Source organism: Xenopus laevis, chromosome 6S, assembly GCF_017654675.1.
Source record: "Xenopus laevis strain J_2021 chromosome 6S, Xenopus_laevis_v10.1, whole genome shotgun sequence".
NCBI lineage: Eukaryota > Metazoa > Chordata > Amphibia > Anura > Pipidae > Xenopus > Xenopus laevis.
The window spans coordinates 108,512,509-108,529,849 of NC_054382.1; the positions used below are offsets into that span (position 1 = coordinate 108,512,509).

General features: G+C 37.5%; 1 pseudogene; it reads left to right on the forward strand.

Annotated features, from left to right (window-relative positions):
• Positions 1-17,341, forward strand: part of LOC121395120 — a 304,569-nt pseudogene that overhangs the window by 80,864 nt on the left and 206,364 nt on the right.

Consider the following 17,341-nt stretch of genomic DNA (forward strand, 5'->3'; position numbering starts at 1 on the left):
GAGAGCAAATCATTCACTGGTTAGTGAATTTGCCCCTATGTGTAAATTGCACTACAGATAAAACACATTCATCCATGAGGTTCCTGAATGACATTCCCAACACATTCAAAACCATCCCTGTAAGTTACATTTTAACGATTATACTGGTATAACAATATTAATTGGTCCTTTTTAGCACTAAAAGAGCGTTTTGCCCTGGGCAGTTGTACCCTATAAAACAGAAGAGCCTAGGCAAAATGGCAGTGGGAAGGACTAAGAGAAGTGTAAGAAAGATTAGCTGCACACAATGTATCAACAGCATTTTGGAAGAGCCCTTGTTATCCCACTATATGCTATCCTATAAATAGTGATGGGTGAATTTTTGACGCCGGCGCCAGTTTTTTTTTTTTTGACGCGGGCGAATTTTTGCCGCAAATTTTCGCGGGCGTTTCTCGAATTAATTCGCTGGCGGCGAATTGCGCAAATTCGTCGCGAATTTGCGCCTGCCAAATAAATTCACCCATCACTACCTATAAAGGGAGGTGGTAGGTTCAAGTACTATACTGATTGTGGTGTCCAATTTTACACATTCCTGGGGAGAATCCCATACAAGTAACCACGTCTGTATAATAGCTTGTCATGCTCAGTCAGGGACTCTGCTGACAGTCCTCAGTAATGTACCTTTAGGAATATTTTAAAAATGCAGTTGACATATACAGGTATGGCATGTATTATTCTACTTGGGGACTGACGTTTTAAAAGAAGATAAAGGGTCTTTCCCTAATGGAGAGCATCCTGCCTTAAAGCTTCTAAAATAGTTAAATATAAAAAAAAATAAGATTTGTGTTGCCTCTTAACATGGATATATGCTAGCTTACCGTAGTTAACATCAAGATAAAGATGTTTCATTTGTCAAAATAGTACACTATGGGAAAATACATTTGCCGTATTTCAGAGCTTTGAAGACAATGGTTTCTGAATTCTGTACCTATAGTATACGGGTTTTTGGCCTTGCACATTTATACTGCCACAGCACTCATCTTTATAATGACAATGGCGAATTTATTACAACATTAGGAGGATGTCTTTAACTGCCCTTTTAACTACAGAGCTATTTCAGGGGGAGCTTTCCAACAGTGGTTTATGTTGTCCTCACAGACATTTAAGTCTTTTGGTGCAGTACTTTTTTGACACAAATATTACTTTATACACAATTTTGTTTTTTACATTTAACATTCGATTTAATAAATGTAATTCAATGTAATCTTTTAGAATGCACGTTTGAAAAATAATCTCCTTGTAAGAACATTTTTAAAGAGGATTTCCTTTACCTTTATTAATGCCTCAATCATTTTAAGAGCATAAAGAGAAGCATTATTCATTCTTGAAGAATTGCATTTACATGTGGATTGAGAGCAAAATTACAGATTCTATTTGAAGGTTGAAATTAAAGTAAATTATCTGTGGACTCCATAAACTGTCGGATTTATACAGCAACATGTTTGTTCTTAGGGAAGCTTAATTTGAGAACTGCAAGATATTCTCCCCTTCTCTCTTTTTTTCTCCAGATTTGTAAGTTTCCGCAGCTATTGTGTTTTTATGCTAGCTAAGTGATACTAATCATTTGTGGGAATACCTGGTGATTCAGTGGTGGTGCGGCGGCGACAACCACCCGTCCACTCCCTTCATGTGCTGATGATTGAATGACGCATACCTGGATTGAATGCGAGTGCTGCGTCTTCATCGATGCGTCTCAATTCAAATATTTAAAGGGGTCGCGGCCAAATACACGCTGCCCAATGTAGGTCTATTTTCATAGTTCCTGGGTGTGATTTCTAGTTTGTCTGTTCCTAATCTTGCCTGTCCCTGACCATTTCTAGCTTGCTCCCTGTCCTGACCTCTGCCCTTTTATTGACCACTTTTCTTGGATCCTGTTTCAGTACAGAGATACTCTTGGTTTTGACCTGGCCTGTAACCCCGACTACACCCTTGACTCCTGATTCTGTACATTCTGAAATATCAGTGGTTATAGATGGAAGTGTGAGCCGGGACCTTGGTGTTAGATCTTGGTTTTGAGGCACCTGTCAGGGAGCCGGGAGCTCCCTCCAGGGACGTAGTCTGGATCAAGGAGGAAGCCCTCTTGAGGGTGCAAGGTCGTGGTATCCAAAGGGTTAAGCAAAGCGGAAGGTCAAAGTCCAGGCAAGAGTTCACTGACAGGCAGATCAGGATCTAATAACAAGAGTCCAGGCAGAGGGTCAAAACCAAAGTAGGAGCAGGAATCAGGGTACAGGATACAGGAATCAAGGCTTGGAACAGGAACCCAGGTTCAGGGAAGCAGAACCTATTCTTGGGTGCCATTCTGGCGTTTTTATAATCAAATTTGGTGCCGAAATGACGTCATTGACGTCCTTACGCCGGCGTGCTTGCGCCGGCGTGTTTGCGCATGCGCGTTTACGCCTGCGTTGTGGCGCTGGCGTCCCAGCGCCCACGTGGGCCGACTGGGCACCGTCATTTTGGATTATTCGCCGCCGGGAGCAGACGCGCCTCTTCGCGCTCCCGGCGGCCTTGACAGCACCCTACATTGCATCACCTTCCCATTTAAAACACAGAAACCACCAGAAACATCATTATACTGTTAGGGGCACATTTACCCTCGATATTCGACCATCAAAGTAAAATCCTTCGACTTCGAATATCAAAATCGAAGGATTTACAGCAAATACTTTGATCGATCGATCGAAGGAAAAATCATTCAATCGAACGATTTTCCTTCGATCAGAAATAGCTTAGAAAACTTATGGGGAAGGTCCCCATAGGCTAACATTGGAGCTCGGTAGGTTTAAAGTGGCGAAGTATGTAGTCTAAGTTTTTTTAAAGAGACAGTACTTCGACTATCGAATGGTCGAATAGTCAAACGATTTTTAGTTAGAATCTTCGAATCGAAGCCGAAGTCGTAGTCGAAGGTCGAAGTAGCCTATTCGATGGTCAAAGTACCCCAAAAAAACTTCGAAATTTGAAGTTTTTTATATTCGAATCCTTAGTAAATGTGCACCTTAATCTTCAAATTAACTTTTAGGGGCGGATTTATCAAGGGTCGAAATGAATTCGAGGGAATTTTCAAGTAAAAATATTGGAAATTCAAAGTAATTTTATGGATACTTCGACCATCGAATAGGATGATATGACTTTGACTTCAAATTTGATTCAAAGTAAAATAGTTCCAATATTCGACCATTCGATAAGTACTGTCTCTTTAGAAAAACTTCGACTTCAATACTTCGCCAAATTAAACCTGCCGAAGTGCTATGTTAGCCTATGGGGACTTTCTAGAGCAGTTTTCTAAGTTTTTTGAAGTCGAAGAAAATCGTTTGATCGATGGCTGAAATCCGCAAATGGGCAAATTTGATGTAAAAAGTCGATATCCGAAGTTGAAGTAATCCAATTCGATGGTCGAATTTTGAAGTATTTTTAACTTCGAAATTTGATCCTTGATAAATCTGCCCCTTAGTTTGTTATGGACTTATTCTAAGCAAATTTTTAATTGCCTCCTTTAATTATTACTATTTCTTTTTAAATATTTTTCATTTTGAGGTGGTGGTTTTTTTTCCAGTCTACAACTTGAAAAGTTCCCTAGTTGATGGGTACTTACCTATTTAACTCTAATTCTTATTTACAAACCCCTGCCTGTTGCCTAGGGTAATCATAACCTATCAAGCAAAAAGTTGAAATTTAAAGGTCGTGAGCTGCAGAGCAAAAATAAGTAATAACTGTTTCAAAATCTATAAAAAAAATTAAGACTACTCAGAATGCTGTCATCGATTTGATATTAAAAGTAAATTTTAAGGTGAACAAGGCTTTTAATTTATGTAACCCTAATTTAGGGAATTATGCCAAGTATTCCATTTTGTTTCCATCTCCAAGTATGCATCCGGAACTGCTGATTTAGTTTAACAAGATTATAGAGGTGTAGGTCTTGGAGAGCAACCAAAACAGAAAACCATAACAGAAAGGCTAAGTGTAGCTAAGACGCCATTTACAGTGCAAGAAATACAAAAACCAACCCAAGTCATAAAAAAATTCTTAAAAATAGACTCCATGTGAGCTCTAGTTTATTTTTTTCCAGCTTGATTTGTTTTGAGCACTGATGGCAGATTAAAGGAACAGTATCACCAAAAAATGAAAGTGTTTTAAAGTAATGAAAAGATAATGTATTGTTGTGCTGCACTGGAACAACTGGTGTGTTTGCTTAAGAAAAACTACTATAATTAATATCAACAAGCTGCTCTGTATCCATGTGGGCAGCCATTCAAGGTCATGCCCATTTCATGGTCATTCCCTATTTCTTTATGGGAACAAAGAGGCTTAATAATGGAAGAATAGAGAATAATATGTAAAGAAAAGAGACTAGGAGAATAAAGAGGTTGAGTGAGGAGAGGAGGTATAATAGTTTGGAAAGTGGGCCCTCAACCTAAGGTTTTCTGGTGGGCCCCTGGTATCCCAGTCCGACACTGAATGGGACTCTTCGGAGCTTATATGTTATCTGCTGTGTATCCTGTGCTTAAATGGCTGCCCCATGGCTACACAGTAGCTTGTATATAAAAACTATAGTAGTGTTTCTGCAAAGAAACAGGAAACAGGAAAATAGTCCTGAACATTGGTGGCCAGGGCCCCCTACACGTTTTGGTGGTCAGGGCTCCCTACAAATTAAAGAAAAAGAAACATTGGTGAACACAGACCTCCTACAAATTATAAAAAAACGTTGGTGACAGTGCCCCTACAAGTTACTAAAGAAATCAATGGTGGCCAAGGCCCCTATAAGTTATAAAAAAAAAGTAGCCAGGGTCCCCTACAAGTTATAAAAAAATCATTGGTAGCCATGGTCCCTGCAAGTTATAAAAAATAATGTATTGGCGGCCAGGGACTTTACAAGTTTTCAAAAGAAAACTGCACTTCAGACAGGAAGCTCAGGTGCCTGCATCTTCAGCTTCCTGTGCTCTGATCTGCCAGTGAAATTTTAGTCCCGCTAAATCTACATGGGGATTGGATAAACTGGATAAGAGGTTCAAACTTCACCCATTCAATCACCATGCGATCCAATTACCAGGACTTACACTTCACTGATGATTCATAGTACAGTAAGCAAGATCCAGACACTGGAGCTTCCGCCTACCCTCCCTTCTGAAGTGTGCAGCTCACTGACTGCAGGTGCCCAGCTATCCAAGTAAGTGCAGCATGGCTGGGCTCCCCTTAAGTCCACAAACCATCCGCGCCTGGGACAGTTGTACCCCCCGATGGCGGTCCTGATTACAGAAAACGAAATGCAGCTGCACACCTGGTCCCTCTCATCAATGCTCACGGTGCTTGGAACATCAGAGGACGGCACCTCCACAATTGGAAAGAATATAAAGTGAATCCAGCACACGTAGTTTGCTCAAGGGTTATCACCCAAGTTTAATGTCAAGCCAAACAGAATACAACGTTTCGGGGGCGTACCTGACGAAGGGGTACGCCCCCGAAACGTTGTATTCTGTTTGGCTTGACATTAAACTTGGGTGATAACCCTTGAGCAAACTACGTGTGCTGGATTCACTTTATATTCGGTCCTGATTACAGTCCATATTAAGTGCACCAAATCCAAAACTTTAGTGCTGGGCATTTCAAGTCACTCAACACAGAATTGTTACTTTGGGGCTGTTGTTAATGATGCAGTATAACCCTATGTTATACTGCCCCAAACATAAATCCCAAACATAAATCTCGACATTTGTTACCAGAATCTGTCCACTGTCAATGGTATATTATCCGAGAAGTACTCGCCCAAGAGTAGATTTCAATGGGGGGGGAGGTTCCAGGCAAAGAGACCTGTCTTATATTATATACTGTATCCAAATTTCAGATCTGTATAGAGGTTGGCCACTATGTTCTGTTAATATCTTTAACAGCTTAGTTAAAGTGTCTGATAGGTGGGAGAATATTATAAGTATCTTATACCCTTTTGCATTATACATGATATACAGTAGATCATTTAGTTTCATGGTCTGGCAGGTTCCAGCATTTCATACATTTCATACAATATCTAATCCTTTATTGAGTTCCTGCTTGGGTAGATCCAATATACGTAAGCCAGGGTCGCCAAGTTGCCCTATGGTTCTGTTTTGCTTTAGCATTCAGCTAGTGTAGTTACCACAGTTGTTTTCCATTTTTGAGGAATTATTATTTTGGCCTCATTCAAAGCATATTGCATTAGGGATTTCTTGCAAGAAGAGATGGTGTATTCATTATGGTGTAGGAGAATAGTTGCCGGGTCTTTTGAAATCATCAATTGAAGTTCATTGTTATAAATATCAATTATCTTTGTCCAGAAAGTTTGTATCTCCGTGCAGTCCCACAGTATGTGTATTAATGTGCCAGGGGAGGAGCCACAGCACCAGCACTTGTCCGAAGTGCCTGAAAATGTTTTGTTTAATTTGAAGGGGGTAGCTACAGTATTTCATGTGGTATGATGGTATGTTTAGCATAACCCATACTTATCCACCTCATGCTGAACACAATTTTGTGCCTTTAATATGAAGCTGGGTAGTGTCCAATCATTACTTCCAATGTTAGACAGTAACCTTCAAAATTCTGCATTCAAAGCTCCAAGGTCCCTCTGAATAGCCCTGTTTGAAATCTGTCTTTTTTTATTCTTTCTTTTTCTCTGATTTCACAGCTCCTTATTGACACTAGCTTAGAAGGGCATGAACCAAGCCTGGTTAATTAGTAACTCATGAGAACTGCAGCAAATTAACTCATTTTAGATATATTTCAGTATGCTTTACTTTTGCTGTTCCTGACATTTTTGTATAACTCATGTTTCTGATATTCTCTACCTTTCTGTGGTTTAGAGATATTCCAGGCTGATTTGAAGTAATACAACTGTTCATAGTATTTTCTAAAACCTGAACATAGCTGGTTCTATTACTTTTCAGCTCCATAGGGATCTTGCTTGTTATCTTACCTTGAACTAGTTATTTCCTATTTGTAGCCATTTCTATTTGTCCAGCTTTGTCAGTTATGTCCTATCTTCTGTATAAAAGATCCCTTATAGTTTTCTATCTAGAAAAAGTGTGTTTCTTTTCTGTTGTGTTCAAAGAATTAAGTCTTTTTATTTGTGAATAAATATACAACTGTCTTAATGGTAATGAGCACAAGATATTTGCCTAAAGTGTAATATATAATATATTTTTAAACAGATATTTCATCAGAGCTGCACAGTCTTCTGAGAGTCTCTCGTGGATCATATCCTGTTTTAAAGGCTCAACAATTCCAGTTATAAAGCATGTGAGTTTTTTTCTTTTATAGGAAGCAGCAGAAAATGTCACTTCCAGGAAATACATTTCTTCTTGCATACAGACTATAGTGTAACTCTTTTCCTTTTTTAATTTTTTTTACCAAGGTTTCTAAAACATAACATCACATTTAATTCTTGTAATGTTCACTTAATTTCAGCAGGAAAACTGTTATAGTATGCTGCTATGTGTGTGCCAGATGTTGCATATGTGGTTTGCTCTTGTGCTTTGAAGAAGTGTCTCTAGGACATTGTAAAAAACTGTACGCATACATTCTGACATAGATATAGAAATATTTAATACCACAAAAACAGTATGTTAGGTTGCTCTGACCCTCCCCACAGGAAAATTAAATATACCACCCAGAATCCCTTAGTGATCCTCTTCTCAATATTCAATTAGTAAACCCCTAAAGTTCTCCAGAACATGTTCCCATTTCCCCATGTCTTGACAGATGTATAGACCTCCTCACTAGTGATGGGTGAATTTATTCGGCAGGAACGAATTTGTGGCGAATTTGCGTGATTCGCCGCCAGCGAATAAATTCGCAAAACGCCCGCGAAAATTCGCTGCTGAAAATTAGATGAAGTCAACAAAAACGGACGGCAGCGTAAAAAAAACAGACGCTGGCGTCAGAAACGAGACGCCAGCGAAATTCGCAAATTTTTCGGAGAAGCAAAATGGCGCAAATTCACCCATCACTTCTGCTCACAATACTGTTTATGCTTATTTTTCGCCATGGTATAATTCCCATTGTATAAGGAATAAATATGTTTCAAACGCCCCAATTGCCCCCTCCCCCAACTGGTCTGATATGTTGAGTTTTTTTACCTGTTGTAAGTTTACTATTCTTCTCTTTATGGCTATTGTCATACAAGGTGTATTCTTCACTGGCGGAAATACTTCAGTGGAGTTTGGTGTTTTCTCAGCCAGTGTAGTTACACCAGTGGTAGAAACACTATGGAGATAAGCCTACTACTTGTTTCTTGTCAAGTGTTTGCAGTGGGTTTAGTGGATTAGAAAGCTGATTTATCATATGCTGAACACTCAATAGTTTTCTAGTTTATCAAATATTTCCTGACTGTCAGGATTGTTTTTAATGAATTAATGCATTTAGTTAAGTAAGTAAGTAAAAGTTTTACTGAGCATTTCAGATTTTGTTGACTGTTGTTAATGCTCTGTGAAACGTATCAAGCAATGCTAAGTCAGCTCCTACTACGTGTAAATATGAGATATATTGCAGTTGCTGTGTGCCATACAAATTTTGATTCACCTATCATATACACGATTTTAAAAGAAATATTACATAGCAATATTATCTTTGACACTGCAATGATCTACTTATCATTTTTAAGTGGTATTTTCATAATATGGGGCATCATGCCCCAAGGCAACTAAAAACATTTAAACGCTACAAAAAACAAATATGATTGCTTTTCAATAAATCTGGTCCAATTACGAGGTCTTATTATTGCAGAGAAAGAGCATGTCACTCCAAAATAAAAACTCCTTTATGTAAATAGGACACTCGTAAAAGTAACATTGCCTTAATTTTCTGTAAAATGGGGTTCTGGCCTATAGATAAATGGTATATGACTATTAAAGGGGTGGTTCACCTTTAAGGTAACTTTTATTATGTTATAGAACGGGCAATTATAAGCATCTTTTCAATTGGTTTTCATTATTTATTTTTTATAGTTATTTGCCTTTTTATTCTGACTCTTTGTAGCTTTCAAATGGCTGAAAGTCGCTGAATTCTTTCTAAAAAAAAAAAAAATGCTCTGTAAGGCTACAAATATATTGTTATTGTTACTTTTTATTACTGATCCTTCTATTCAGGCCTCTCCTATTCATATACCAACCTCTTATTCAAATCAGTGCATGATTGCTTAGGGTAACTTGGACCCTAATTACCAGATTGGTTAAAATGCAAATTGAAGAGCTGTTGAAAAAAAAGCTCAATAATTCAAAAACCTTCAATAATATAAAATGAAAACAACCCCTTTAACCTATCTGAGTGATTATCATTATTCACATCAGTGCTTGCCCCAGTTGGGCTTACAGTCGTATTTCTATTTCTACTATTGACTCTAATTTTCATTATATCAGCACATTAATGAAAACAATATACTATTATTCCAAGATTGCCCTAAGCATTACATATTTCATTGAAATGACCTTTTGCAATAATTGGTAAACCTCCATTTTTTTAAAATCTCTTTTATTCTTTAATACTCCATGTTATTCTACAGATGTTTTTTTTTTTTTTTTTTTTTTAAATGGAGTGCCTTAGCATTTAGCCAATATCAGTAACCCTTAGCTTCTAATTTCCTATTATGTACTTTTGAAAATCATGTTTTGAGTTTCAGTGGAATGTTTGTACTATGCGGCCGTAATCTTTGGAACCCACCTCCGTTACAATAAAGCCATTTAACTAAAAGGAACATTTAAAGACTAGGTTTAGGTATAATTATTTATACGTCTGCAAAATAGTTTCAAAACTTAATTTTGGAAGGACTGGGTATAATTACTGGGCTAGTGGTTTGGGGAAATTAGTATGTAAAATGGAAAATGTGTCTAAAGAAATCCGAAAGCTGTAATTAAATGATAGGGTTTCATAAATGTCTATACTTTACACGTTGAGTAAGCAGGGTGTGTTGAGCAAATATATTTGTCATTTTTTTTAGCAGCAAATAGACGTTGCTGGGCAAGATTGTTTAACCCTCCAGTTGCCAAAGAGCTGGCTTTGTGTTCCTGCGGGTAGTTCGGAAGTGGTTAAACAGGTATACCGTTCTGTTAACGTACTATGCTTTCAAAAGAAAACATAACTAATAGTTTCTGTAAAGATCACACGTCTTTCCAACATCTGTTTTGAGTTTACTATGAAAACTGTGTCTCTGATCTCATGTGTTGAACTCCTGTATCTTTGCCACTGTCTATTTCCTGTGAAAAAATACACTGAACAATAATAGCTTTTGTTCTTAACCTTCCAACCACTGGAGCAGCTGAACAAATAACTTCCATGCTTTCCTTCGCAATAATTTATTCCACGTATATGTTTGCGCAAAGTCGTTCCATTTATTGAATGTTTCATCGTTTAAAAATCAAATTGTGGGATTCAAACTACCGAAAACTGCCATCTAATGGTTTCCTGATGCTAAACTCTTTTAGGGAGAATTTTCTTGAAAATACATCATTTCGACCTAAGTGGAGCCTTGGAAAAAAGGACCCTCGGCACTTAGCAACTTTAATGTATTGTACAAAAAACACATTTTAACCACTGTTTACTTTTTCTGTGTTTCCTTTCCTGTCGCTGTTAATTATCACTGATGTTCTCTTTGCTTTGTAGCTTGTGCGGCTGCCAATTTGATAAAAGTTCCACTGTGGAGCTTTCATTGTTCTTAAATTTCAAGATGCAAATATTGTGGCGTTATAAAGATATCGGATTTATATGTGTTCAACTGTTAAAATAAAATAGGCACTAACATAAATAAGGGCATTGACCTATCTTCCCCTCCCCATTTGGCTGTAGGCGTGTTGTCTTCTAGAAGGCTGGCAGCCATTCACTGTAAATTCTGGCTTTGCCTGAAAAAAAGGGTTAAGCTTTTCTAACAAGGCGATGACTTCTTTATAGACTAATGAACTTAATCACTGTGCAGTAAAGCTGCAGTAAATCTAGTCATTTGAATAGATTTTTTAACCTTCTATAATGGTTTTATGCAATAGGGTCCCTAGGGCAGCACAACATTTTCCTCTGAAGATTTCTGAAATGATAACCCTAGTTGTTCATCAAATGAGCCAACTGTCCTAACAGAGGACAATGTCTACTAGGCATAAAACACTAAGTTAGAGAGGCACCTAATGTTTCTTTCATAATGCCAATACTTCTATGGCCAGATAAATGTATGTAGCAGTGAGAGCAATGTTCCCTCTAAGGTGTGCGCTTGTGGGCACGTACACACATTTGGGGGCAACAAACACAACATATTGTAGTGCGCACAAAGAATTTTGTGTATTATTTTAAAATCTGTGCACACAGATTGTAGCTGAGAAGGAATTAGTGGGAACACTGAGTGCGACCCTACCTTTCTGAAGCTACAATATTATTTTCACGCCTAAAACGCAAACAGCTGATCTAAATTTCCCAGTGACACATAAGATTAGACCCAGATTTTCTTAAAGGGATACTGTCATGGGAAAAAAAAAATTTCATAATGAATCAGTAAATAGTGCTGCTCCAGCAGAATTCTGCACTGAAATCCATTTCTCAAAAGAGCAAACAGATTTTTTTTTTATATTCAATTTTGAAATCTGACATGGGGCTAGACATTTTGTCAATTCCCCAGCTGCCTCTGGTCATGTGACTTGTGCCTGCACTTTAGGAGAGAAATGCTTACTGGCAGGCTGCTGTTTTTCCTTCTCAATGTAACTGAATGTGTTTCAGTGGGACATGGGTTTTTACTATTGAGTGTTGTTCTTAGATCTACCAGGCAGCTGTTATCTTGTGTTAGGGAGCTGTTATCTGTCTACCTTCACATTGTTCTTTTGTTTGGCTGCTGGGGGGGGAAAGGGATGGGGGTGATATCACTCCAACTTGCAGTACAGCAGTAAAGAGTGATTGAAGTTTATCAGAGCACAAGTCACAACTGGAGGCAGCTGGGAAACTGACAATATGTCCATCCCCAGTTAGATTTCAAAATGAAATATAAAAAAAATCAGTTTGCTCTTTGATAAACAGATTTCAGTGCAGAATTCTGCTGGAGCAGCACTATTAACTGATTCATTTTGAAAAAAATGTTTTTTCCCATGACAGTATCCCTTTAAGGCAGAACCCGATATTGATTAAAAGTGCCCAAGATGACTTCCCTTTTTCTCTTCTGTTCTTCCCAAAATACACTTACAGAAATGTATATTCTAGAGAAAATATAAAGCTGTTCACACATGACAGTTTTGATACAGTTTTGGTCAGTTCAGTGTCTAAAATGGAAAACCATACCTGATTTGGTGCATATAAGAACAGGTGATCTGTTGGCACATTAACATGGAACAACCTACACTTGGAGTAGACAGTCAGGTCAATGCAAGTCATTGATTGTTACATAGGGATATACCAGATTGGCCTCATATGTAGCTTTAGGGTGATTGGGGAAGATAAATCTTTTTTTTTTAATTGATGCAGTGATGCCAAAGTTCAACTCAACTATGGGAAGTGCTATAAATAGAGTGGTCACTAGTGAGGATACACACAAGCATCAATGGTGGGTATGTCCTACATTATCTACTTTGTCAAAGTATCATATCAAAAGTAGATCATGTGCTCTGACCTAATCTGATCTGGCGACCCCCCCCCCCACCTCATGTAAGTGCACAGACTAAAGCAATTTGACAAGCTAATAGATCTGTCTGTTTCTTCTAAAGATTGTCCTCTCACTTTCCTGATCCATTTAGTGGTTTTGCAACTTATGTTGTAAACATTAATGAGATCATGTTTTGTTTAAAGAGTAAGTCATTTTTACGGTAACTTAAGGCACAAAGGAGATCATTCATAAAGTTTGCACATTGCATATTTATTCGCAAATGGTTGTATTGCCCATGTTTTTTTTTCTGAACGCTAATATATTGCACTGTTCTGCCCGTCTTTCCAGTTTTGGGAATTTGCATTGTGAATAAATTTTCACAAATGAGACGGGTGTTCGCGTGAGTGCGGCCACTGTGCGAGGTTATTGTGTGCAAAAATAGTGTTGACAGTAAATTGTGAAACTGTTTTGCGAGTATTTTCTCCGCCAAAATAAGAAATGTGGCGTAACCCAGACACAGAGTATTCGCAATTTGCATTTTTCACCATCTTTGAAAAGCTCTTATGGACATTCGCAATGTGAAAAAAAATTGCAATTCTGTTTGCATGTTAAGTACACCACTCTTATCCAGCTTTATATATATAACCATGCGCAGGTCAAACATTTTCACTGTGTAAATCATTCAGCCCTACGCGAAGTTTATAAATTAGCCCCAGTCTGTCTTAAATATACATAATGGGTTGAGTGCAGAGGACCTCTTTTATTTGTATGTGATTTCTGTTCATTGGCACACAACAGTATCTACTTTGCTCCCTCTGGGGAGTGAGATTTCCCAAGGTCAAAACCCCCCTCCTGTGCCATCACCCTAAAGGCTCCTCAAAGGCAAGTTTTAAAGATTAAGTACGCATGCAGCTGTAGCAAAGCAATAGTACTCTGTCCTTCACAATAGTTGGCATTAACAAATAGGCAAACAGGCTGCTACAATATAGATATTAAATACTTATGGCATAGCTTTCTGTATTTAGTTCTTACAAATGGAAATGTTTGCCTGTTTTTTCACACCAGACTGATAAATAGGACCCTGGGATGGGTAAATAAGAAATATTGTAACAGCTGTTTATGTTGATCTTTTCTTTCAACCATTTTATCCCCCTTTAACAAGTAGTTTGTACATTCTCTTCCTTACAACCAGCCAGTACTTGGAATATTTTTCTTTTCTGTCTGCAATGACCTTGACACTATTTGTAGAGGCATCTGAATAATTATGTCATAGAATGTGATGGAAACCGATGGCAGAAAGCAGACAGAATTGCATGAATTAGTGTAAACAGCATGTGCTGCTTAGCAGTATTAGCAGGCAGTTAGATTTTTAATCAAGGAAGACACATAGTAATTAAATGTTGACACACAATTATAAAAGATATTGGATAACAAAGCATCAGCGCAATGCAAGATATAAGAAAACATATTTTCTGGGTGGAAAAAAAGCGCACCCGCTGCTCTGTCATCTGAAACTGTTCTTTATGAGTGCAGGGTGAAGGTCAAGGAGGTATCTTAACTCCATCAATCCTTTGGACAGTTACAAATGACCTTTCACTTTCCATGAGACATTCAATATTCTGAATTGGAGAGATACATTTTTCAGGGTTTATAAAATGGTAAAATTGAAGCATTTTATACTGCACAAGGTGTAGTTAGGTTGAAATTTCCTGAATGGCTCATTCTCCCCAATGTGCATTCAAGCTAGTTTCTCATTAACATGGAGAGGCCAACATAAGACGTGCTATATATTTTCATGTCTACGGAATGTATGGTTTAAACAGTGCTTATTAAGCTTACCTGGGACAGTCTTTCACTATGTTATTTTTCCATGAGTTTCTCTATGCACCATATGTTAATGATTGAGTCTATATTATTGACAGTTGGGTCTTGTAGTCCACTTAGCAAAGCTTAGAAATGCTGTTATAATTAGGGATGAAGGGATGTTATAATTAGGGATGTCGCGGACTGTTCTGTGGCGAACATCGGCTGTTCGCGTCCGCCGCAAGTTCGCGAACGTCGCGCGACGTTCGCCAATAGGCGTTCGCGTCAAAATCGTTCGACCATTCGACCATTCGGTCGCTAAAATCGAACGATTTTCGTTCGATTCGAACGAAAATCGTTCGATCGAACGATTAAAATCCTTCGATCGTTCGAATCGAACGATTTTCGGATGTTCGAAGTTCGCAAACTGTTCGCGAACTGTTCGCATTTTTTGCCGGTGTTCGCGAACGGCGTTCGCGAACACATTATCGGCGGTTCGCTACATCCCTAGTTATAATATGTAAACCTGCACCTTAAATATAATGTCTTTTCCTCTAATACATGTATTTCTCTCGTTATCAGCTGAAATCTGAAATGCTTTCATCAGCACAGCTCCTGTTGTTTTCTATTCAAACATTTTCAGAAATTGTTTCCCCTTAGATCCATGACAAAGAAATGAAATGCGAGGCTCTACAGAAGGAGCTATTAAAAGCTCAAAAACCGTACTCTGCATGTTCTGATGAGGTAATCAATTTTAATTGCCTGGTTTGTATTAACCTTTGCATTTTTCCCCCTTATCCTTTGGCAGTAAAAGCACCTAAAGTATACGTTTAAAATTAGGTATCCTGTTGTGATTGTTTATGGTTTGTGTTACCTTTTGTATTGTTTCCATGGTGTTTTGCCAAATATATATTTTAAAATATGGTTTTCTTTTTCTTCTTTTTGTTTGAAAACATGCATGCATTTTTAATGTTCTAATGTTTATGACCAAACAGAAACCCTTTCCGAACACAAAGGCCTACAGTCATTTAGCAGTGTGTAATGCCAAGAGTTTCATGTTGAGTTTGCAGATTCCATAGTGTGCAGACACATTTTAATGTAAAAAGGGGGGGAGGGCAAAGAATAGCAGGAACAGTAAAAAGTATGTTAGTCTCTAACATAATAATCTACCGGTTATAGATATCGGCCACTATCTATCAATTTAGTGGCCATAGAGGAGACTTAAGAGAGTCAGCTGAGCTTGGAATACCTTAGATATTAATATATTTTATCATATACCCCCTGACTTGTTTTATAGTATTGTAAATGTGTTAATAATAATAATAATAATAATCATCATAATTATAACAAGAATCCTATTACAGGTAAGGGATCCCTAATATTGAAACCTGTTATCCCATAGAGCTCATTTAATCAAATAATTCTAATTTTTAAAGATCATTTCCTTTTTTTTTATTAGGTGATAAAAAAACAGTACAGATATGGAACCTGAATGCTCAGGACCTGGGGTTTATGTTTCCATAATTTCCATACTCTGATTTCCTGCATTTTACATTTTTCATTTGTGGTCCCACCAATTTATAATGCATTTCAATGGTTGCATTTCCCTGGTTTTAAGTAATGTTTTCCCAGAAAATCATAATTTTGTCTGGATGAACCCACAAACTTCAAATTTTGTTCAAATTTGAATCGAATTTGGATTATTCCCCAGCCGAAGTACACAAAATATAGCTCAAAATTAAAAAATTTTAAATTTGAAAATTCACTTCTTTTGATAAACAATTTTTCTCCGACCAAAAAAATTGCTAGGAAGCCTATGGGGACCTTCCCCATAGGCTAACATTGCACCTCGGTAGGTTTTAGGTGGCGAAGTAGGGGGTCGAAGATTTTTTTAAAGAGACAGTACTTCGATTATCGAATGGTTGAATATTTGAACTATTTTTAATTCAAATCGTTTGATTCGAAGTCGTAGACGATGGTCGAAGTAGCCAATTCGATGGTCGAAGTAGCCAAAAAAACCATTCAAAATTCGAAGATTTTTTTCTTCTATTCCTTCACTCGAGCTAAGTAAATGGGCCCCTTAGTAAATGTAAAAACCACAAAAAAATGTCAAGGTTTTATAGAAGCCAATGGAAGCTGTGCTGATTCTATTGGACCATTTTTAATAGTTTCAGACTTTTAGACGTTTTCCGTTTTTTTTTTTTGATTTTTTTTTACCACCAGTAATTGTCCAAAAAAGTATTTTTTTCTTTTGTTTGGGTCTCCCATCTCAGCAGCCTCAAATAATGGTATCTATATTCAGACCCCTGATTGACAGTAACAGCAACATTTGTATATTTATAATTGAAAAGTTATTTTTGTCAAAATAATAACTGATGTCTTATCTACATTCTCTTTACAAAATACTGTGCATAATAAATTATAGGACTTGGACAATTTCATTCTACTGTATGTAGACTTATGATTAGGATGTTTTCATTGGTTAAAACACTCCTCCTATTGATATAGACTCTACTTTGAAAACTTGATATGGAGATAGGATGGTTACATTTGAAACAAACCGTGCATTTATCTGTTTCATATCCAGTTGCTCCACAGAGACAAACTTTTACATAAACTTAAGGAAGAAAATATTCATCTGACAGAGCAAATCAAGCAGGAGTCCCAGGATGTTCCCAAGATGAGTGAAGAAAAGAAGAAAGTGGAGCTAAAGCTGGCAGTATTCATGGAGAAGCATAAAACTGCTCAACAAAAGGTGTGTGGACACCTTCATTACTAGGCATTTGGAGTTTTCCTCCTTAAGTGCTTTCTGTCAGTTGTACAGCATGTTAAGTGACTATAACAAAGCTTGTAATTTACTTCATTGTAACCTCTAGTCATCACAAATGTCATTCGGATATATATACCCATTATTTTGTATTACATTTAGGTTTT